Raw genomic sequence first — 24,497 nt, forward strand, 5'->3', positions numbered from 1 at the left:
CTTCATAGTGAGAACCGAAAAAGAAACCTAGTCTGGAGAAACCAGACTGCGTGTGCCTCCAAAGACACTAAGCAAAAAACTGGTTTCCGTCCGCTATAGGGGCGAGGGTGTATGCGGTGGAGGAGGAGCTAACTTGTTTTTTGTATGCCTAGTGTCAGCCTCCAGACGGCAGTAGCACACACCCACAGTCTCTGTGTCCCCCAATGAGACAAAGGAGAAAACTGGATATGTGAACGACGCCTTACAGTACAATGAAATGACACCAGACTGTTAGGCGTATGTAGAGCTTACCTCTTACGTTTCTTGGCCTCCTCATTCCCGTCATCCCTCTTTCTCTTTCCATGACTTTTGTGGTTTCCTAAAATATATACCAAAACTGATTATTATTCTCACTAACATACCAGACACACATCATCAGAGGAGCAGTCTCCACCTCTCACCATGGAAGAACAATCTATTACACACCATATGGACAAAACTATTGGGATACATACACATTAATCCCAGAGGAGCTTTTAAGGCTAATTTCACATTAGCGTTTTTTTTTTGTACAGCGCATCGCACGCAATAAAAACGCATGCAAAACCGCATCATGCGTTTTTGCATGTGTTTGAATTTTTCTGCGCATTCGTTTCCTAGGGGTTAAAGCCAGTGTCTACATTTTTTATGCCAAAAACGCATGCGCATGAAAAGGCAGACGAACGCATGTCCATAGACTGTAATGCGTTATTTTGTCGCATTCCGTGCGCAAGCAAGCGCATACGTTTTTTTACGCCTTTCGGCGGACCCAAAAATGCAACAGGTTGCGTCTGGCACTCCTAGGCGCACACCTTGAAAAAGCGCAAGAAAACGCAAGACCATGCGCACGCCATGTTAACATAGGTACGCATGACGCATGCACGCGCACGATGCGCTGTGCAAAAAAACGCTAATGTGAAACCAGTCTAAGACATCCTTCTTTAAATCCAGGATCATTAACCCTTTCGTCCCAGAGCCTGTTTTCGCCTTCATGACCAGGCCAGATTTTACAATTCTAACCACTGTCACTTTATGTGGCTATAGCTCTGGAACGTTTCAATGTATTGCAGCGATTCGGAGACTGTATTTCGTAATACATTGTACTTCACGATAGTGGTAAAACTTGCTCGATATAACTTTATATTAATAAATATAGCGTTTATTTCTAAAAAAAAAAAAAAAAAAGAAAAAAAAAAAAATAATATCTAAAACTTGGCGAAACTTTTGAAAATTTCACAATTTTCAAACTTTTAATCTTTATACCAGAGTTATGTCACACAAACTAGCTTATAAATAACATTTTCCACATGCCAAAATTTGCTGTGCAATTTTTCCAAAGTACGCAGGTACCCTAGATTTGTTGAAAAACGACTGCTTGGGCGCATGGTAGGGCTGGAAATGGAATGAGCGCTATTTTGGCTGGTATAGGTTGCGGATACCACGTCACATTTGAGCCACTGACATGTCATAACAGCAGAAACCCCCACAGGTGATCCTATTTTGTAAACTTGTCCTCTCAAGGAATTCATCTAGGGGAGCAGTGAGTATTTTTAACCCTCAGCCGGTTCACAAACTTGTATAAAATGGAGATGACTACATAAAATATTACTATTTTTTCCACTAAAATGTTGCTTTGACACCAAGTTTGCAATTTTCACAAGGGGTAATAGGAGAAAACAAACAGTACAATTTGTTATGCGATTTCTCCTGAGTATATCAATACCCCCTAAGTGATCGAAAACTACTTTTGACGCACAGTGCAAAGCTCAAAAGGGAAGGAACGCCATAATACAGTGCAGATTTTGCTGCACCGGTTTGTGGGGGCCATGTCACATTCGCAGAGACCCTGGGGTGCCACAACGATAGAAACTCCTGTAATTGACCCGGTTTTACAAACTACACCTCTCAATGAATTCATCTAGGGGTGCAGTGACCATATTAACACCACAGGAGGGGGGTCACAGAATTTTATAGTATTGGGGAGTGAAGAAAAAATAATTATTTTTTTACCAGCAAAAAAAAAAAATGTTTTAGCCCCAGAGTTTGCATTTTCACACTGGGAAATGGGTAATAAAAGGTCTGTCAAAATGTGTCACAATTTCTGCTGAACGTGGCAATGCACCATAAATGGCTGTACAGAACTGTTTAGCCACACAGCGAGACTTGGGAGGGACAGAACACTATTTGACTCTTGGAGAACAAATTATTATAGAATAGTTTCCGGACTCCATACACAGAGACCCTAAATGCCACAAAAGCAGAATTCTCCCTCAACTGAACTCATTTTGGAAATTACACAACTTTCGGATTTTATCTACAGGTGTAGTGACGATTTTGACTCCATAAGTGTTTTCCAGAAACAAGCAGCAGTGGATGTTGCTGAGTGAAAATTGCAAACTGCCATTATAGTGACCAGTACGTTGTAGTGCTCAGCCAATGCTTCTGGAGACATAAATTAGGCGGGCTCTCACTGGTACAGAAATGCCAAACATGTGGATGTTAACTGGATTAAGCACACCTGGGGCTCAGAATAGAGGGAGGCAATTGGATTTGGGAGCACAGAATTTGCTGAATTTCTTCTACGGTGTTGAGGAGCCTTTGTGCTATCAGTAACGTGGAAGCCAGCCCTATATTTCCGTTAACAGATGACACACCTGAGCGGAGACTTACTTTTTTTGTGGATTGAGTTGAAGTTTTCATTGGGAACATTTTACATAATGTTTGGGATCACATTTATCTGGCGCTCTACGCTGAGCATTTACTTTGGCGTTTCCATCTAAATCTCAGAGTGACCCAATGCCCCATGAGATCCATTCAGTATAATGAGAAGAGTTACTCTAGACTCCGACTGGCCTCTATTCAGAAGTGTCCTTTTCAGAGGTGCACAAAATTGACACTTCTATGTATGACTAAAAAGATGAACACCGCCGGGTCCCAGGTCAGACGCCATCCACAGTGCCTCCGCTTCATTATAAGGAATCTTCCACTGTGGATTCCATCTGAATCACATATTTCAGAAAGTTACACTGTAACCCCGGTGGAAGGGCTCAGCACAGAGCATAGGATAAATGGTAGCCGATCCATGTGATGGCTTGTTTTTTGCGTAATGAATTGACATTTTTATTCGTACCATTTTCGGGCACAGGACATTTTTTAATCACTTTCTATTCCAATTTTTGGAAGGCTGAATGAACAAACACCATGAATTCAGAAATTGTTTTTTTGGGTTACTTTTTAGTGCCATTCAGCTTGAGGTAAAATTGATAAGAAAGCTTTATTCTTCAGATCAGTATGATTACAGCGATACCCAATTTATATTTTAAGTTTTGCCACTTTTTCGTAATTAAAACTTTTTTAACCCCTTACCTACAATTGACGTAATATTCCGTCCACGTGGTGAGCGCCGCTGATCGCGGCCGAGTGTCAGCTAATTATCATAGCTGACACCCGGCACAATGTGTCAGGGGCGGTCACGGACTGCCCCCGACACGTTAACCCCTTGCACACCGCGATCAAACGCGATCGCGGTGTACCGGGGGTTAAAGGGAAGCATCGGCAGGGAGGGGGCTCCCTCCGTGCTTCCCTGAGCCCCCCACGGCAGCGCAATGTGCAGCGCTGCTGCGGGGGGCTCTTTCCCTACAGGCCCCCGGATCCAAGATGGCGACGGGGGCCTTCGGGGGCCTGCAGGAAGCTGGCTTCCTCAGTGCCTGCAAAGCGCAGGCATGAGGAAGTCTGCAGTAGTGCCTGTGACAGATTGCTGATCTGTCACAGTGATCTGTGATGTGTCAGATCAGCGATCTGTCACAGGACAGTGATGTCCCACCTGGGACAAGGTAATAAAGTAAAAAAAAAAAAAAAAGTGTTAAAAATAATTTTAAAAAAAAAAATCGCTAAATAAATTAGTAAAAAAAAAAAAATATATATATTCCCCAATAAATCCATTTTTTTCAAAATAAAAAAAAAACAAAAACAATAAAAGTACACATATTTGGTATCGCCGCGTCCGTAATAACCTGCCCTATAAAACTGTCCCATTAGTTAACCCCTTTAGCGAACCCCTTAAAAAATAAAAATAAAAAACGAAGCAAAAAATAATGATTTATTATCATACCACCGAACAAAAAGTGCAATAACGCGCGATCAAAAAGACGCATATAAATATCCATGGTACCGCTGAAAACGTCATCTTGTCCCGCAAAAAACGAGCCGCCATATAGCATCATCCGCAAAAAAATAAAAAAGTTATAGCTCGCAGAATAAAGCGATACAAAAATAATTATTTTTTATATAAAATAGTTTTCATTGCAAAAAACCGACAAAACATAAAAAAACGACCTAAATGAGGTATTGCTGTAACCGTACTGACCTGAAGAATAAAAACGCGTTATCAATTTTACCGCACGCGGAACGGTGTAAACGCACCCCCCAAAAGAAATTCATGAAACGCTGGTTTTTGTTCATTCTGCGTCCCAAAAATCGGAATAAAAAGCGATCAAAAAATGTCACGTGCCCGAAAATGGTACCAATAAAAACGTCAACTCGTCCCGCAAAAAATAAGACCTCACATGACTCGGTGGGTCAAAATACGGAAAAATTATAGCTCACAATATGTGGTGATGCAAAAACTATTTTTACAATAAAAAGCGTCTTTTAGCGTGCGACAGCCGCCAAACATAAAAACCGCCATAAATCGTAAATCAAACCCCCCGTTATCACCCCCTTAGTTAGGGAAAAATAATAAAACTAAAAGAAAATGTATTTATTTCCATTTTCCCGCTAGGGTTAGGGTTAGGGTAGGGCTAGGGTTAGGGCTAGGGTTAGGGCTAGGGTTAGGGCTAGGGCTCAGATTAGGGTTAGGGGTGTGTTGAGGTTAGGGTTGGAGTTATAATTGGGGGTTTCCACTGTTTGGGCACATCAGGTGCTCTCCAAAGGCAACATGGCGTCTGATCTCAATTCCAGCCAATTCTGCGTTGAAAAAGTCAAATGGTGCTCCTTCCCTTCCAAGCTCTGCCATGTGCCCAAACAGTGTTTTACCCCCACATGTAGGGTATCAGCCTACTCAGGACAAATTACAAAACAACTTTTGGGGTCCAATTTCTCCTGTTACCCTTAGGAAAATAAAAAATTGGGGGCAAAAATATAATTTTGCGGAAAAAAATGTTTTTTTTATTTTCACGCCCAGGCGTTATAAACTTCTGTGAAGCACTTGGGGGTTCAAAGTGCTCTCCACACATCTAGATAAGCTCCGTGGGGGGTCTAGTTTCCAAAATGGGGTCACTTGTGGGGAGTTTCAATAGTTTAGGTACATCAGGGGCTCTCCAAACGCACATGACACCCGCATACCAATCCATCAAAGTCTGCATTCCAAAACGTCACTACTTCCCTTCCGAGCCCCAACGTGTGCCCATACAGTAGTTTTCTCCCACATATGAGGTATCAGCGTACTCAGGACAAATTGGACAACAACTTTTGGGGTCCAATTTCTCCTGTTACCCTTGGGAAAATAAAAAAATGGGGACTAAAAGATGATGTTTGTTGAAAAAATACGATATTTTTATTTTCACGCCCGGTCGTTATAAACTTCTGTGAATCACTGGGGGGTTCAAAGTGCTCACCACACATCTAGATAAGTTCATTAGGGGGTCTAGTTTCCAAAATGGGGTCACTTGTGGGGGGTTTCCACTGTTTAGGGACATCAGGGGCTCTCCAAACGCACATGACACCCGCAGACCAATCCATCAAAGTCTGCATTCCAAAACGTCACTACTTCCCTTCCGAGCCCCGACGTGTGCCCATACAGTAGTTTTCTCCCACATATGAGGTATCAGCGTACTCAGGACAAATTGGACAACAACTTTTGGGGTCCAATTTCTCCTGTTACCCTTGGGAAAATAAAAAAATGGGGACTAAAAGATCATGTTGTGGAAAAAATAAGATTTTTTTATTTTCTCGCCCGGACGTTATAAACTTCAGTGAAGCACTGGGGGGTTCAAAGTGCTCACCACACATCTAGATAAGTTCCTTGGGGGGTCTAGTTTCCAAAATGGTGTCATTTGTGGGGGGTTTCTACTGTTTTGGTACATCAGGGGCTTTCGTAACGCGACATGGTGTCCGATCTCAATTCCAGCCAAAAACGTCAAATGGCGCTGCTTCCCTTCCGAGCTCTGCCATGCGCCCAAATAGTGGTTTACACCCACATGTGGGGTATCAGCGTACTCAGGATAAATTGCACAATATCTTTTAGGGTCCTGTTACTTTTGGAAAAATAAGAATTGAGGGTGAAAAGATCATTTTTGTGGAAAAAATATGATTTTTTAATTGTACTGCTGTACGTTATAAACTTCTGTGAAGCCCTTGTGGGTTCAAAGTTCTCACCACACATCTAGATAAGTTCCTTGGGGGGTCTAGTTTCCAAAATGGGGTCACTTGGGGGGTTTCCACTGTTTAGGTACATCAGGGGCTCTCCAAACGCGACATGGCGTCCGATCTGAATTCCAGCCAATTTTGCATTGAAAAAGTCAAACGGCGCTCCTTCCCTACTGAGGTCTGCCATGCGCCGAAACAGTGGTTCCCCCCCACATATCAGGTATCAGCGTACTCAGGACAAATTGCACAATAACTTTTGCAGTCCAATTTCTCCTGTTACCCTTGGTAAAATAAAGAAAATTGAACCTGAAGTATTTTTTTTGTGAAAAAAAGTTAAATGTTCATTTTTTTTTTAATATTCAAAAAATTCCTGTGACGCACCTAAAGGGTTAATAAACTTCTTGAATGTGGTTTTAAGCACCTTAAGGGGTGCAGTTTTTAGAATGGTGTCACTTTTGGGTATTTTCTATCATATAGACCCCTCAAAGTGGCTTCAAATGTGAAGTGGTCCCTAAAAATAAAATGGTGTTGCAAAAATGAGAAATCGCTGGTCAATTTTTAACCCTTATAACTTCCTATGGAAAAAAAATTTTGGTTCCAAAATTGTGCTAATGTAAAGTAAACATGTGGGAAATGTTATGTATTAAGTTTTTTGTGTGCCGTATCGCTGTGATTTAAGGGAATAAAAATTCAAAGTTGGAAAATTGCGAAATTTTCAAAATTTTCGCCAAATTTCCGTTTTTTTTCACAAATAAACGCAAGTTATTTGAATGCAATTTTACCACTAACATGAAGTACAATATGTCACGAGAAAACAATGTCAGAATCACCGGGATCCATGAAAGCGTTCCAGAGTTATGACCTCATAAAGCTACAGTGGTCAGAATTGTAAAAATTGGCCCGGGAGTTAACGTGCAAACCACCCTTGGTAGTGAAGGGGTTAAAGAAAAAAATGTTTTGCTTCGCTTTATTCTTTTTCCACTGTTAGATCTGTATGGTGGCTTGATTTTTGAAGGACAAGATTACGTTTTCATCGCTACTATTTTTATTTCGATTTGACTTTTTGATTGCGTTTTATTGCACTGTTTGTTTGGCGATATGATGAAAAGGCAAAGGTTTTTGCTCCGTTTATTTTTACGGTGTGCACTGAAAAGTAGATTACTAGCATGACAGTTTTATAGGTCGGGTCATTCGGACTCGATACCAAATATGTGTATTTTTTTTACATAAACATACGTATTTATTGGTTTATAATTTTTCTTCCTTTTTTTAATTTATTTTGGTACACAAATTTGTTATCCCCGCATCCTGAACGTCCCTAACTATAAAACTGTCCCACTAGTTAACCCTTCAGTTAACACCGTAAAAAAAGAACAAAAAATAGAAAACCAGGCAAAAAAAACTATGCTTTATCATCATACCACTGAACAAAAAGTACAATAAAATGAGATCAAACAGGAAGAAATATAAATAAAAATGGTCCCGCAAAAAACAAGCTGCCTACAAAGATCCGTCAGTGGAAAGATTAAAAAGTTACAGCTCTGGGGGCGTAGCCTGGGCAGCCGCAGGGACAGACGGGAGTCGTTTGATCCCCCCCCCCCCCCCCCTCCGAAGCAACAAAAAAAAAAAACCGTAATCCCCCTGAAACAACTTCCCCCTGGAGCACTAAGGGAGGCAGAACGCAGTGGACCTGCCAGGGTCATGGAGCTCCGAAGGGAGCGAGACCGCAGACGTTATGAACGGACGCCTGGGGAGTACCGGATCCGTTCCAGGCCCCGCGATAACAGAGACGTACATACTCGGCACCCACCAAATCCTGCTGGGGCCCTGGCCCTGTTTCTGTGATCGTCGCGCCCGACCTGGTCGAGATAGATAGATAAACAGATAAGATAGACATATCTATAGATACATCTATCCATCTATCTATAGAAAGATAATACCAAGCCTGATGTTTAGTAATAACCATAAAATGGTACATAAAGAGTTAATTAAGGACATAAACACAAAATCTGCGCAACATTTTTAAAAAAAAAAAAAAAAATTTGAAAAAAAAAAGGTGTGGGCTCCCACGCAATTTTCTGCACCAGAGAGGGAAAGCCAGCGACTGGGGGCCGATGTTTATAGCCTGGGAAGCGGGTAATACCCATGGGTCTTCCCAGTCTATTAATATCAGTCCGCAGCTGTATATTTAGCCTTTACTGGCTATTAAAATAGGGGGATTCCCCCCCCCCCCCCGAAGAAAAATGACGAGGGGGTCCCACTATAAATAGCCAGAAAAGCTATGTAGAGAGTTGCGGTCTGATATTCATAGCCTAGGAAGGGGCCATGGATATTAGCCCGCATGCCTGGCTACAAACACCAGCTCTCAGTCATCTCAGAAATGGCACATCTCTAAGATGCTCCAATTCCGGCAATTTGCCTCTCAATCCTAATGCATTGTAGCGGTGGCATATGGGGCAATCAGTGGTTGATGTCACCTTTGTATTGTAAGGTTAGTAATGGAGAGGCGTCAATAAGACACCGATCCATTACTAATCCTATAGTTGTTATACGATAAATAAACACACAGCCAGAATAAAGTATTTTAATGAAATAAAACACAACAGTTTTCCATCTCTATTTTATGCCTAATTTCTGCGATGCCTCAGATCTCCTGTAAAAAAAAAAATAATAAAGTGTGATGGTCAACATGTGACTGGACACATCGCCTCCAGCAGGGCGAATTTCTCTGACACACGTGACCCTGGATACACCGCCTCCAGTAGGGCGAATTTAAATAATATAACATGCAGCCGGATACACCGCCTCCAGGGAGGCGAATTTCAGTATTACACGTGTATCTGGATACAACGCCTCCAGCAGGGCGAATTTAAGTAATATAGGTAAACACCAGGGAACCGATACAATGGAGGTGCCTGCGATAGGCAACGGGGACATGGAGACCTCCTGCACTCCCCTGAGTCAGTGTCTCTACCCTCCTGACAGTCCCTATACAGGTTCCGCACATGGCGCCGAGCAGGATACCTAAAAACCCTAGCTCGCCCTGCACCTAGCCCTTTCTAGTGAAATGGACGGTGCAGAAACTAATCCCACCACTGCACTGAAACACACATAAGGGAAGTCACAAACAGGGAAAACACCACTTAGTTTTGCTCTGTTGCTATTGCTCCGAACAACAGAGTACGACACCAAAGTTCAGCTTCACCCCTGAGCTCGACACCTGAATTCAGCTTCCACCTGAAGCTATAACATCAGAGCTCCCCTGAGCTGCCAGGAACTCCTCTCTGTAGTTCTTTCCTCCACCAGACTTGGTTGGAAATGAGCAATATCACCAACCGTGAGTGAGACCAGCTGACTCTCTTTTATAGGTCAGCCAGAGCATCACACCTGCTAGTGATTTCCGTGTAATAACGCTATTCACCACCGGGGGTGAACTAGAACAAAAAATACCACTGTGTAATGACCCTAATGGCCACCGGGGGCAAAACTAACTTTAAGCAACCAGCTTAATGGAAAAGAAAGGTTACATATGCTTTTATCTGTCACAATCCAGCATAGATTGTGACAAAGTCAACCGGATAGTCCCTGTTCCGACGTAATCCATGTAATAACAAGTGTCCCAGGACGATCTCCCCTATAGGGCTGTCACATCAGTAGATGTGATTGCTTTATAGGGCCTGCAGTGACACACTGACAGGAGACAATGGCTCCTGTAGTGTTATCACTGAGGGGTCACTGACGGCAATGCCGTATGAGAATTTTCGCAGTCAGCGGGGCCACAAGTGACAGGATACCTACCTCACTGCATCATCGGAGGCCCCTGGAGAGCGGTCACATCTCCTGATTTGACAGTTCTCCAAGGGAGATTGTCGTGGGACACTCGTTATTATATGGATTACGTCGGAACAGGGAGTATACAGTTGACTTTTTTTTTTTTTTTTTTTTTTTTACAGATTAGCAAGGGCTTCATGGATTAGCAGTATGGTGAGCAAGTACGTATTTTGTTTTTTTTTACTATTCAACACAGTAGCTGCATGGTGAGACTACTACTGTCCCATCATCGGCTACTGATGTCACTGTAGCAGGCATAGCCAGATGGGACTAGTAGTCCCATTGGATGATGCCTGCCTACACACAGACCCACACACACACACAGACCACCACCGCACACAGTCTCCGAACACACACTTCCCTCCTCCCTATCTGCAGCGTTTCTTGCACGCACATCCGCAGATCTTTTTTAAACCTGCGGTTTTGCTGCGAATTTGAATTACTCAATGCAAGGCAATGGGTGCAGAAACGCTGCAGATCCGCAAAAAGAATGGACATGCTGTGGAAAAAAAAACGCTGCAAATCCACGCGTATTTTTCCGCAGCATGTGCACAACATACTTTAAATTCCCATAGACTATCATTGGCTGTGCAATACTCTATGGATTTGATGCAATTCTGCGCATCCAAAAACGCTGCAGATCCGCATCTAAATCTGCAACGTGTGCGCACAGCCTAAAAGTCTATGTTTTAACCCTAAGACCAGTACAATAGTGACACCTACTGGTCATTCTATAAAAGAGTTGCATATCTAAACAATCACACAATGGGTCAACTTGCAAGATACCAGCACGAGTCTCGCACCTCAATACCTGGCATTGCCAATGGCACTCGGGACTTGAGTGTGCAACTGCACGTAATTCTATGTAGTCCTGTCTTGCTATGTGTGGCTCCCCCGTCCTGTCTTGCTATGTGTAGCTCCATCTTTTGTATGCATGGCTCACCCCCCCGCATGGCTCACAACTTCCCTGCATGGCTCAAAACCCCCCTGCACGGCTCACAAACCCCCCTGCGCAGCTCACAACCCCCCTGCATGGCTCACACCTCCATCCTACTCACCCTCATTGCGCGTCCCTGCATCTGTCCCAGCGCCGGCAGCTTCTTTCTTGTGTTTAGCGTTCATGTGGTACCGCTCATTAAGGTAATGAATATGCGCTCCACGCCAATGGGAGTGGAGATGCGTACATATTCAATACTTTAATGAGCAGTACCATGTGACCGCTGAACACAGGAAGAAGCTGCCTCGCCGGGACAAGAGATGCAGGGAGGACGTGCAGAGACCGCGACAGGAGGGGGTATGATTTGACAGCCACTGGCTCCTGCCGCTTTTCCACCCCCTCCCCCGTTAGCTTTATGGGACAATGACTTGTGTATAAGCCGAGGGGGGCGTTTTCAGCACACAAAAAAATGTGCTGAAAATCTCGGCTTATAAACGAGCATATACAGGAAATACTTACGATTAGCAATGTACTATCCTTTTTTTTTTTTATTCGCAATGTCTTTTTCCTCATGTTCAGGCATTGCAGGACCTTAGGGATCCATGGGTAATACCACTAGCAACTAAGTTATTACCTCACAAAATGAGGTGTCAGACTTGAAAAATGGGGCTGTCAGGAAGGTTAATACTGATTACCACAAGACAGGGTTAAGAAACATGGAATGGTAATGTGCAGTACATACCAACGGGTGGCTGCGTAGAATCCTCCCGCTCAGAATTCCCTCCTGTATAGTAATTAAAGGAAATTGATCAGTCCGGATGATAAAATCATGTATGTAACAAGTAGGAGTGCGATACATTTAGGTATGTATACATTTTTTTTTTAGTGCTAAGCATAAAGTGACTACAACCCCTTCAAAAAGTGGGATTTTAAATGATACCTCACTAAAAACAAGATCAGTATCCAAAATGCTGACAAGACAGAGTTTTAAAGAACGTTATTTCACCCATAGAATGAAAGTAAGGTTAATATTTAAGCTTCCATTACAAAATTTTCAGTTTTACCTAAATTAGTTGATGCAAAAATGAATGCACCCCACAACAAAAGTACTACATCTAACATTTTGTATCACCTCTATGAAAGTGCTTCACAGAAGTTTATAACGCAGAGCCGTGAAAGTAAAAAATAATTTTTTTTTCCCCAAAAAAAATGATTTTTAGCCAGCAATTTTTTTTCCACAAGGGTAGCAGGATAAATTGGACCCCAAAAGTTGTTGTCCACTTTGTCCTGAGTACGCTGGTACCACATATGTGGGTGGGGACCACTGTTTGGGTACACGTCGGGGCACGGAAGGGAGGTAGTGACATTATGAAATGCTGACTTTGATGGAATGGTCTGCGGGCATCATGTTACATTTGCAGAACCCCTGATGTAACTAAACTGTGGAACCCCCCACACAAGTGACCCCATTTTGGAAACTAGACCCCCCCCCCCCCCCCAAGGAACTTATCTAGATGTGTGGTGAGGACTTGAACCCCCAAGTGCTTCACAGTTTATAACGCAAAGCTGTGAAAATGAAAAATAATTTTTTTTCCTCAAAAAATGATTTTTTTTTTAGCACACATTTTTATTTTCACAAGGGTAGCAGGAGAAATTGGAACCCAAAAGTTGTTGTCTAGTTTGTCCTGAGTACGCTGGTACCCCATATATGGGGGGGAGAACCATTGTTTGGGCACTTGTAAGGGCTCGGAATGGAAGTAGTGACGTTTTGAAATGCAGACTTTGATGGAATGGTCTGCGGTCGTCGCTACATTTGCAGAGCCCATGATGTGCCTAAACAATAGAAACCCCCCACAAGTGACCCCATTTTGGAAACTAGACCCCCCAAGGAACTTATCTAGATGTCTGGTGAGCACTTTGAACCCCCAAGTGCTTCACAGAAGTTTATAACGCAGAGACGTGAAAATAAAATGTTTTTTTCCACAAAAATAATATTTTAGCCCCCAATTTTTTATTTTCCCAAGGGTAACAGGAGAAATTAGACCCCCAAAGTTGTTGTGCAATTCTTCCTGAGTAGGCTGATACCCCATATGTTGGGGTAAACCACTGTTTGGGCACACGTCGGGGCTTGGAAGGGAGGGAGCACCGTTTGACTTTTTGAATGCAAAATTGGCTGGAATCAATGGTTGCACCATGTCGCTTTTGGTGACCCCCTGATGTGCCTAAACAGTGGAAACCCCTCAATTCTAACGCCAACCCTAAACCCAACACACCCCTAACCACAGCCCCAACCCCAACACATCCCTAACCCTAAATCCCAAACCTAACCATAACCCTAACCCCAACACACCCCTAACCCTAATCCCAACCCTAACCACAAGCCTGACCCTAATCCCAACCCTAATTCTAACCCTAAACCTAATTCCAACCCTAACCCCAATTCCAGCCCTAAGGCTGTGTGCACACACTGCGGATTAGGTGCGGATTCATCTGCGCGGATTTTGTAAAATCCGCAGGTGAAACCACAGGTCAAAATACCTGCGGTTTGCCCTGCGGTTTTTCATCTCCTCTATGGAGGAGATGGTAAACCGCAGCAGAATCCGCAGAAAGAATTGACATGTTAATTCTTTCTGCGGATTGAAAACCGCAGATAATCCGAGCGGAAAATTCCGCACCGTCTACATTGCGGTTTTTGACTCCCATAGGGAATCATGGTACTGTACAACGCAGCAAAACCTGCTGCGGATCCGCAGCGGCCGGAACCGCAGCAAAATCCGCAGCGTGTGCAAACACCCTAACCCTATTTCCAACCCTAATGGAAGTTTATCACAGTGATCAAAATAAATAAATGGAATCTGCAGCCGGCGGGCGCACTGCGCATGCGCCCGCCATTTTCCAATATGGCGACGCCCATGGTCCGGGACCGTGGGACACTGGGAGCCATAGCGGCACTCGGTAAGTATCGGGGGGTGGGAGGGCAGATGATGACAGCGGCGGCACATCGCCGCTGTCATTCAGTGGCGGGGGGCAGATCGCCCCTGTTAACCGGTGGGGGGGGGGGTCGGATCGGTGTCACCAGCCATGTCCAATGCTACTGCAGCATTGGACATGGCCGGATTGTAATATTTCATCAATTTTCATTGATGAAATATTACTATCGCTCTGATTGGCTGTTAAAAGTGAAACAGCCAATTAGAGCTATCGTAGCCATATGGGGGGGGAAGCCACGCACGTGGTGAAGTACAAAGCCCCCTGTATCTGCGGGTCGGGTGACCTTTCAGTGACCTAGGTCACCCGACCCGCAGGGGGCTTTAAAGTCATGACGACACATAGGCATCACTGGTCATAATGGCACCGGTGGTCGTGAAGGGACTAAGTCAGAACTGCTGCTCCCAGAAATCTAAGTGATACATGGTGGGATTCAGCTTCTCTTTGCCAACATTACATTGCTCTCAGATGAGTATTAAAACCTGCTTACAGATTCCCCTAAAGATTTTATTGACGGTGTCAAACCATTATTTATATGTACCTTTTATAAACCTACAGTATAAAAATATTTGGAACAAAGAAAATATAAAGTCACATGTTTAATCATACCTTCTGAGCATTCAAAAGCCTGTAGTACCCTGTAGATTAAAAAAAAAAAAATTACATGCATGTAAAAAATATTAATCTAATATATAAAGCTCAAAGTGTGTATGTATGTGTGTATGTCCGGGATAGGCATCCGCACCGTCGCAGCTACAGCCACAAAATTTGGCAGTCGCACGTCTGGACCCCGAGAGTGTCCTAAGCTATGTTGTGAGGCGAAATTTTAACCCCGCGCGTTCCAATTCACCAAACAATTTTGCCCCTATCTACATACTGGGGGAAGAAGTGTGTACGTGTCAAGCCCCGCCCCTCATTGTGATGTCATAATGCCCCTATTTGCATACTGGGGAAGCAGTGTGTGCGTATCAAGCCCTGCCCCTCATTATGATGTCACAATGGCTGCCATGGCGACGCTGATGTCATCATAGGTTGCAAGCCCTGCCGCCGCTCATTATGATGTCATAATGGTTGACTATGGGATGGAGGATGTGTGATGGGTATATGGGCACCGGACTATGGGATGGAGGATATGTATGATGGGTATATGGGCACGAGAATATGGGATGGAGGATGTGTGATGGGTATATGGGCACTTGACTATGGGATGGAGGATATGTTTGACGGGTATATTGGCACGGGACTATGGGATGGCGGATATGTATATGGGCACGGGAATATGGGATGGAGGATGTGTGATGGGTATATGGGCACTGGACTATGGGATGGAGGATATGTATGACGGGTATATGGGCACAGGACTATGAGATGGCGGATATGTATGATGGGTATATGGGCACGGGACTATGGGATGAAGGATGTGTGATGGGTATATGGGCACTCGACTAAGGGATGGCGAATATGTATGATGGGTATATGGGCATGGGACGGAGAATATGTATGATGGGTATATGGGCATGGGACTATGGGATGGAGGATGTGTGATGGGTATATGGGCACTCGACTATGGGATGGAGGATATGTATGATGGGTATATGGGCATGGGACTATGAGATGAAGGATGTATGATGGGTATATGGACACTCGACTATGGGATGGAAGATATGCATGACGGGTATATGGGCAGGCGGATATGTATGATGGGTATATGGGCACGGGACTATGGGATGGAGGATATGTATGATGGGTATATGGGCACAGGCCTATGGGATCGTGGATATGTATGACGGGTATATGGGCACGGGACTATGGGATGGAGGATGTGTGATGGGTATATGGGCACTCGACTATGGGATGGAGGATATGTATGATGGGTATATGGGCATGGGACTATGAGATGAAGGATGTATGATGGGTATATGGGCATGGGACTATGGGATGGAGGATATGTATGATGGGTATATGGGCACGAGCCTATGGGATCGTGGATATGTATGATGGGTATATAGGCACGGGACTATGGGATGGAGGATATGTATGATGGGTATATGGGCATGGGACGGAGGATATGTATGATGGGTATATGGGCACGGGACTATGGGGTGGACGATAATTATAATTTGCTATAACTAACCACAGTTAGTTACTATGCCCGGGCAGCGCCGGGCTCTTCAGCTAGTTACAATATAAAAATTAACAAACAAAACTGTTATTTTGTAGAGTAAAAGACTAGTACTGAAAATTACATTCAAGGGAAACCGTCAAGTGAAGAAAATGCAATTAACCTGCAGATATGGACATAATCTGCATGTTAATAGTGTTCTGAACCTGTCCGGCGCTTAGAACCCCATTACCAGGAGAAAATGAAACGTATTCCTCCCGGTAGCAATTGGATTTCACTCACCGCTCTAACTAATAAAGATTTCCTCCCAGCAGAGGGGGTCTAAATGTCAGCGACAGGCAGGTTCAGAACACATGGAAATTTTACCTCTAGAACTTTAGGTTTATGAGAAAAGAGAACAGCCCCTTGCTAATGGGTTCCAAGGAAGAGAAAAAGTAACAGCATCAAAGGGGTTCCCTATAAAGGGATGTTCATGAAACAGTTCCAAGAAAACATTTGAACATAAGTGTTCACGCAATAATTTTCCTTTTTATTGGAATGTGCTCATTGTAGATTCAGACTTAAGGCAGCAAAACCACGAAGGAACACAAACTAGGAGTAAAGAGACACAACTTAAACCAGGATGTGTGCTAAACCTTTAGGCTATGTGCACACGCTGCGGATTGGTCTGAGGATTCTTATCTGCGGAACCGCAGGTAAAATGACCTGTGGTTTTACCTGTGGATTGGCCTGCGGTTTGCCACCTGGACAATGGAATAGGTGGCAAACCAGGGCTGTGGAGTCGGTAAGCCACAGTTGCGACTCCGACTCCTGGATTTTATCAGGCTCCGACTCCGGCTCCGGCTCCGACTCCTTCATAAATGGCCAATTCATAACAACAAATTTACTGTTGTAAAATATTAAACATCGTGCTTATTCAGTTTCTCACCATCATATAAGTAATCAGACCACTTAGAGCAAAAACTACATTTATTAGAATACAATTAGAATATAGCAAATAACTTTTATAAACTTTTCTAAACTGTAAGTAAATATGCAATAAACACTTTTATGCAGTTAATAAGAAGAAATCTATAAATTTGTCCTCAGAAAAAGTATTGCCTCTGTCAGATCCTCCTTCATGGATGCCCTCAAATCTGATCTAATTATTTTGAGAGCAGAGAACAACCTCTCTACACTAACTTGTGTTGGTGGCAAAGCAGTAACCACTCGGGCAACATCTCTGACAATGTCAGGATACAGAGGAATCGCTTGTTGCACTGTTATTTTTGATGAACGGTCAAATTTCTCAATTTCTTTTAGTGCACATGAAAAATTCTGCTGAAATGTACTGGCTGTGTTCCTTGATGGGGATGACTCTTCTTCTATGCGGGAACGCTTTGCACGGTCCTTGTGATCCAAATATTTTTCGAAATTAAATTCTTCATCAGTTGATGATGAGGGTGAAGATGTGGCAGGACGACCAAATTCTTCTTGTTCCTCCTGACTGTTCTGCAACCCTTTCATCCTTACTGCTATTTCAAACAGAGCTTCTTTTCCTTTACTTAGCTATTGATCATCTAGAAGAATCCGATGCATTGGGTCTACATAAACAGCTGCCAAAAGAATGTTATTTTGTAATAGTAGCTCCTCTCTCCGTTTCATTGATGTAGCAATGCCACTTGCAATTAACCCTCCTCTTTGGGACAGGCGAAACATCAGGTTCTTCCACTCCTTTAAGAAAATACCTGGAGTTAAGTCCTCTGCTTGTAATTTTTTAGTCACTGTAAATGGGTGCTCTAGCAATTTTTCCAGCTCAGTCACCTGATTCCACTGACTTTCATTTAGCGTCAGTTGAGGGTTAGCCATGTCTACAAGAAAGATTAAACCAAAAAACCAATCCACATAGTCAGGTGGAAAAGCCTCTAGACCAATACATTAAACCAAAAAAGAACAAACGAAAGGGAAATATCTAGAAGATAATGATGATATTATTTAAACCCAATATAGTTGAAGCTACACCACACTCCTAACAGAGAAAAGAAAAAGAGGGGCGCCTCCTGAACTCCATAAAGCGGCAGCACTGCAGCTATAGCAGCTGGCATAACAGCTGAAATTGCAAGAGTGTGATGGAGGGTCAATTAGTAATAGACCAACTGTGTCCGATAAGTTTGAAAGTAAACTGGATACAGGTCAAGTATAAGCGCAGAATAGCAGCAAAGTCTCTAGAGTTCGTTACCTTCGGACATGTTGCAGTGCAGTCACGGAACAGGAGACAGGAGGGGACCCTCTTTTTCTTTTCTCTGTTAGGAGTGTGGTGTATTTATAATCCACATGCATGCAACGGACACTATATAAACCTTACATCTTACTTACCTTGTTATTTTCTGTAATGGTTGCTGCTGTAAAGTTATGCTTTTCACTCCACACCCTCCTTCCCTTTCCCTTATTCCCTGCCTATTTGTGTGTGCATACCCATGATTTAACTTTTTGTCACTTTTTCATGATTAATAAATTTTTGCTTGATCTCTAGATATTTTGTGAGCCTCTATTTTTATTTAGGGTTTTCCGCTACATGATTAATATTCTGAGTATTTCAACATACACTAATGTGTAGCTTCAACTATATTGGGTTTAAATAATATCATCATTATCTTCTAGATATTTCCCTTTCGTTTGTTCTTTTTTGGTTTAATGTCTACAAGAAAGGTTTTCAGTTCAACCAAGCGCTGAATCATTAAGTAAGTACTGCCCCATCGTGTGGCTTGATCAATAATTGCCCCTTTTCCAGCACGTCTCTTCAAAATTGAGTCAACTTTAGGGGTTCTGGCAACAGTAGCCAATTTTCTCACCTTGCCAATCAGTGTAGCAGCATGTCCTTCTTGCAGACTGTCTCTTATAGCCAGCTGTAGCGTATGCACAACACAACGCATGTGATGAATGAAAGAACATATTGACACAGTTTCAACAAGATCATCTAAACTATCATGTTGCTGTTCATCTGAAGCAACTTCAGTTTGCTCCTCAGTTACAATACTGTGTTCCTCTATTTCAAACATTTCTGTGTCTGTTGACCCAGAATGTTCTTCTAGCTGCTGGTCACCATCATTACTCATTCATTAGCTTAATAGTACTTATCATATTTGATGCATTGTCAGTTACGACAGAAAGAACTTGACCTTTTTTAAGTTCATAGTCTGGCAGAACCTTTTCCACCAAGACCTGGAGAAACTCACTGGTGTGATGAGCTTTGGTGTCTTTTACTGCCAATGTCTTGGTAACTATTTCATTTTTGTCACAAACAAATCGGACATTGATGGCAAAATAGTTCACTCTGTGACGTGTGCAGGCATCCATTTTAAGAAACAGAAAGCGTCCCTTGAGAGTTTTTTTAAGTTCTTCCTTTTGTTTAAAAGCTTCTTCGATTACTAATTTTCTAATACTCTCTCTCCAGAGAAACACCAAGCTTGCGGGCCATTTCCCCATTCAGACACATAAAAGCTGGTCGTGAAAATAATGAAATAGGCACACTATCCTTTACAACAAGCTCTATGATCTGTTTTTTAAATGTATCTACTGTCATTGTCACAGTAACTTTGTCACTGACAAAACATCTTGCAACTGATGGCTTCAAAGTTCTCTGCTCCTTTGTTTGGCTGGAAGAGCTGGGCACTGGTTCATTGGTTTGGATGCAGTCTTTCTCATCCACTGCTTTCAGTACTTCTGGATGAAAGCGCTGTAAATGTCTCCTTACATTAGAAGCTCTGGTAGGAGCATTTTTATCTTTGCCTGAATATGCACTCATCTTGGCTTCACAGCATTTGTTTTCGTCTGGATCATTTGTCATACACTGACAGACAATGTTTTCTATCTTGAGTGATGGTGAAATGTTCAAATACAGCTGATTTAATGTGATGCTTCTTTGACATTCTCAGGTTTTTAATTCTGCATTCACAATCCAAATGACAATGGTTTTTCCTAAAAACAATTGTACAAAATTATTGCCAGGTCGTACAACTGATATAGTGGTCAATAATACTGTTATTATTCCTCATGTACTCACAGTTAACTGATGCAAAGTTTGTTGAAAGGATAATACTTCTTACAGTCTTCCTCTTCTGAGTAGCAGGCAGCTGTGAGATGCTTGGAAGACGCACACCTAGTATGATCTAGTCTAGAGGAGGAGCTTTACTACTAAGAATTTGCAACACATTTTCACTTTCAGTTTCATACATTGTAAGTAGGGGGGTTGGGGCAGCATGAGGTTAACCAAGTATAAGATTAGATAAGGGCAGTGGAGAACAGTGACACACAAGAAGTAAGAAATGTCTCTATCTCCAGCAGAACTGCTTATCACTGTTGTTCATAGTTTGATAGAACATATATATTTGAGTAACATTTATAAAATTCACATGAAAGTTCAATTATGAAATATTAATACATTTTTTTTAAAGCTGGAGTCGGAACATTTCTACCGACTCAGACTCCGACTCCAACCAAAACTAACTCCGACTCCACGACTCCGACTCCACAGCCCTGTGGCAAACCGCAGCAGAATCCGCAGAAACAATTGACATGTCATTTCTTTCTGCGGATTCAAAACCGCAGCTTTTCCGCAGTTAGAAATCCGCAGCATGTGCACAGCAGAATGTAAATCCCATAGGATAACATGCTACTGTACACGGTCTGCAGAACTGCTGCAGTTCTGCTGCGGCCAAAACCGCAGCAAAAACCACAGCGTGTGCACATAGCCTTACACATCCAAGCCATTGTCTCAAGCAGCTTCTAAATCAAAATGGCAGCGGGGGTAGATGACGCTTACTTAGACAATGCAGCCCTTCATAAGCCAGGAGCACATAGTTTGCTTTATTTCACAAGTGCTTTTTTACATTTTGTTTCAATAAGTGTCCCTTTGTGGATTTAGTGCCTAAAGTTTAAATCTACAATGTGTAATTTCCAATAAAAACAAGGAAAACCATTGCATAAAAAGAATTCTTCAAACTTTAGATTGGTACTGAACTTAACCCCCATATAGGTATGTCATACGTCGTGTTTCTCCCTTTGATGCGGGTTCTGGGCATCTTTTCAGGCATATTGACAGCTGATCTGATCAGCTTTTATGTGCTCTTCACAGCCGAGAGCGGAAACACGATCCACCTGCGGCTGTTAACATATTAAATACTGCTGTCAATCTCTGACAGCAGTATTTAATGTGCTCATGCTGAAAGTGCGTCACTAGCTCCAACCATTGGCACCCCTGTCACATGATCGTGGGACGCTGATGGGCTGGCATGACAACCCAGGGTCTGCTGGAGAACCCTGCGGTTGTCATTGCCGATCTGCTATGTGCACCGCACAGTGTCCGGCGTTCATAGCAGATGAGCATTTCTGCTACATGTGGCACAAGCGATGAAAAGAAAAAAAAAAAAAAAAGTTCAACTAATCCCCTCTTTTGCCCCATTCAAAATAAAGAAAAAATACAGATATTTTGTATCTCCAGAATCAAAAACACTTAATCTATCAAAGCAACAGTGTGACATCTGTATGACATGCGATTTTAACATGGGCTTTAACATACAGCAGTTCTTTCTATGTAAAATGTCGTGTTAAAATCACATAGTAAACCACAACTGGAAACATCATTTTAATACCAAATAATCTTCAAAACACACATATATAAATATAGATAGCTAGATATACAATACATAGATAGATAGATAGATAGTGTAGGGATTCGCTCTGGTAGGCAATAGCTGGGCAGCAGTAGAATCATAGAATCATAGAATCGTAGAGTTGGAAGGGACCTCCTGGGCCATCTGGTCCAACCCCCTGCTCAAAGCAGGATTCGCTAAATCATCCCAGTCAGATGTCTGTCCAGCCTCTGTTTGAAGACTTCCATTGAAGGAGAACTCACCACTTCTCGTGGCAGCCTGTTCCACTCATTGATCACTCTAACTGTCAAAAAGTTTTTTCTAATATCTAATCTGTGTCTCTTCCCATTCAGTTTCATCCCATTGCTTCTAGTCTTTCCTTGTGCAAATGAGAATAAAGTTGATCCTTCTACAATGTGACAGCCCTTTAGATATTTGTAGACAGCTATTAAGTCTCCTCTCAGTCTTCTCTTTTGCAAACTAAACATTCCCAAATCCTGCAACCTTTCCTCATAAGACAGGGTTTGCAGACCGGTCACCATTCTGGTCGCTCTTTTCTGAACTTGCTCCAGTTTGTTGATGTCTTTTTTAAAATGTGGTGCCCAAAACTGGACACAATATTCCAGATGAGGTCTGACCAAAGAGGAGTAGAGGGAAATAATGACTTCACGTGATCTAGACTGTATGCTTCTGTTAATACATCCTAGAATTGCATTTGCCTTTTTTGCTGCTGCATCACACTGTTGACTCATATTCAGTCTGTGATCTATTAGTATACCCAAGTCTTTTTCACATGTGCTGTCACTTAGCCCTATTCCTCCCATTCTATATATGCTTTTTTCATTTTTATTGCCCAGATGTAGTACTTTGCATTTCTCCCTGTTAAAAACCATTCTGTTAGTTGCTGCCCACTTCTCCAGTTTATTTAAATCTTTTTGAATCCTCTCTCTCTCTTCTCTAGTATTAGCTATCCCTCCTAGCTTTGTGTCATCAGCAAATTTAATCAGTTTACCCTCAATTCCTTCATCTAAATCGTTGATAAAGATGTTGAACAATACAGGGCCCAGGACAGAGCCCTGTGGTACCCCACTTGAGACATTCTTCCAACTGGATGTACAGCCATTTACGACCACTCTTTGGGTCCGATCACTAAGCCAGTTATGAATCCACCTAACAGTTGCCTTGTCCATTCCATTAGTCATTTTTTCAATAAGGATTGTATGAGAGACTTTGTCAAATGCTTTGCTGAAGTCAAGATATACTATATCTACAGCATTTCCTTGATCCACCCAATCAGTGATACCGTCATAGAAGGAAATTAAGTTAGTCTGACATGACTTATTAGTTACAAACCCATGCTGACTCTGTTTAATCACTTCATTCTTATCCAGGTATTGACATACATGTTGTTTAATAATTTGTTCAAAGATCTTTCCTGGTATAGAAGTCAGACTCACCGGCCTATAGTTGCCTGGGTCCACCTTCTTCCCCTTTTTGAAGATAGGAACAACATTTGCTCTTCTCCAGTCTTCTGGCACTTCTCCTGTTCTCCAAGAATTTTCAAAGATTATGGAGAGGGGTTCAAAAATTTCTTCTGCTATCTCCTTCAGTACTCTGGGGTGTAATTCATCTGGACCTGGAGACTTGAATTCATTTAGGTTAGCTAAGTGTTTCCTCACTATCTTTCTGTTTATAGATATCCTGGATTCTTCTATTCCCTTAATAGGACAGTGAATAACAGTTGATGTTGCATTTCCTTTCTGAGAGAAAACAGATGCAAAATAGGAATTTAAAAGTTCAGCCTTCTCAACATCCTGTCTTACCATTTCATCATTTTCATCCTGTAAAAATCCTATAGCATCTTTGACTTTTCTTTTACTTTTGACACATCAAAACGAGGCAACACACAGGCATAAAGTCCAATTTCAGTGGTTTTAATGTCACGCCGTAACCAGCAGCTTAACAAAACATAAGGAAAATCAAACACATACTCCAGCTTGGAGAACCACTGGTCCCAGACTCACCCCTTGCACGGGACGGGCATAACTAAGCGGCTGCCAGGTCCTGCGGCATCCGCCAGGTGCCATTCCCGGGGTTCTTCCGAGTCTTGCTGCGATAGTCCTGCAGCACGGGAATCCTATATACAAGTTTCAGGCTGAGTCCACACAAGCTCCTGTAGCTTCCAGAAACACACTCTCCCTGTGGCAATTTCCAACCTCCATTACATAGGACCTAACCCCTCCCACCAGTGAGGTAGACACCACATGAGCTGATCACGTGACCTTGACATCATCGCAGGTCCGTCTTTAGGGAAAAACCCGGCCAAACATTAATCTGCTAGGAGAAACAAATCTTCCATCCAGTAAAACACCCTTTACTGTACCACAATAGATAGATGTAAAAAGCCGGCAAATGATGTGCCGCGTACAGTATAGAATAGGTTAGAATAGAATAAATAGGATACCGTATTTTTCGCTTTATAAGACGCTCCGGATTATAAGACGCACCCCAAATTTTGAGGAGAAAAATAGGGAAAAAAACTTTTTTTTAATAAAATGGTAGAAACCCAAGAAATGTTCCTGGGAGGGAACGGGTATGATGACCC

General features: G+C 42.6%; 1 long non-coding RNA gene across 1 annotated transcript in view; it reads right to left on the reverse strand.

Annotated features, from left to right (window-relative positions):
- Positions 1 to 290: 290 nt before the first annotated feature.
- The window catches only part of LOC141072582 (uncharacterized), a 28,739-nt gene continuing 4,532 nt past the window's right edge, over positions 291 to 24,497 (reverse strand). Inside the window, exons 2-4 of the long non-coding RNA XR_012226705.1 lie at positions 14,750 to 14,778; positions 11,895 to 11,936; positions 291 to 358 (exon numbers count right to left, since the gene is read on the reverse strand). This is a non-coding gene — a long non-coding RNA (uncharacterized lncRNA). The remainder of the gene's footprint in view (positions 359 to 11,894; positions 11,937 to 14,749; positions 14,779 to 24,497) is intronic.

This window comes from Dendrobates tinctorius, unplaced genomic scaffold, assembly GCF_039654945.1.
Source record: "Dendrobates tinctorius isolate UK_male_01 unplaced genomic scaffold, ASM3965494v1 ptg000276l, whole genome shotgun sequence".
Taxonomy (NCBI): domain Eukaryota; kingdom Metazoa; phylum Chordata; class Amphibia; order Anura; family Dendrobatidae; genus Dendrobates; species Dendrobates tinctorius.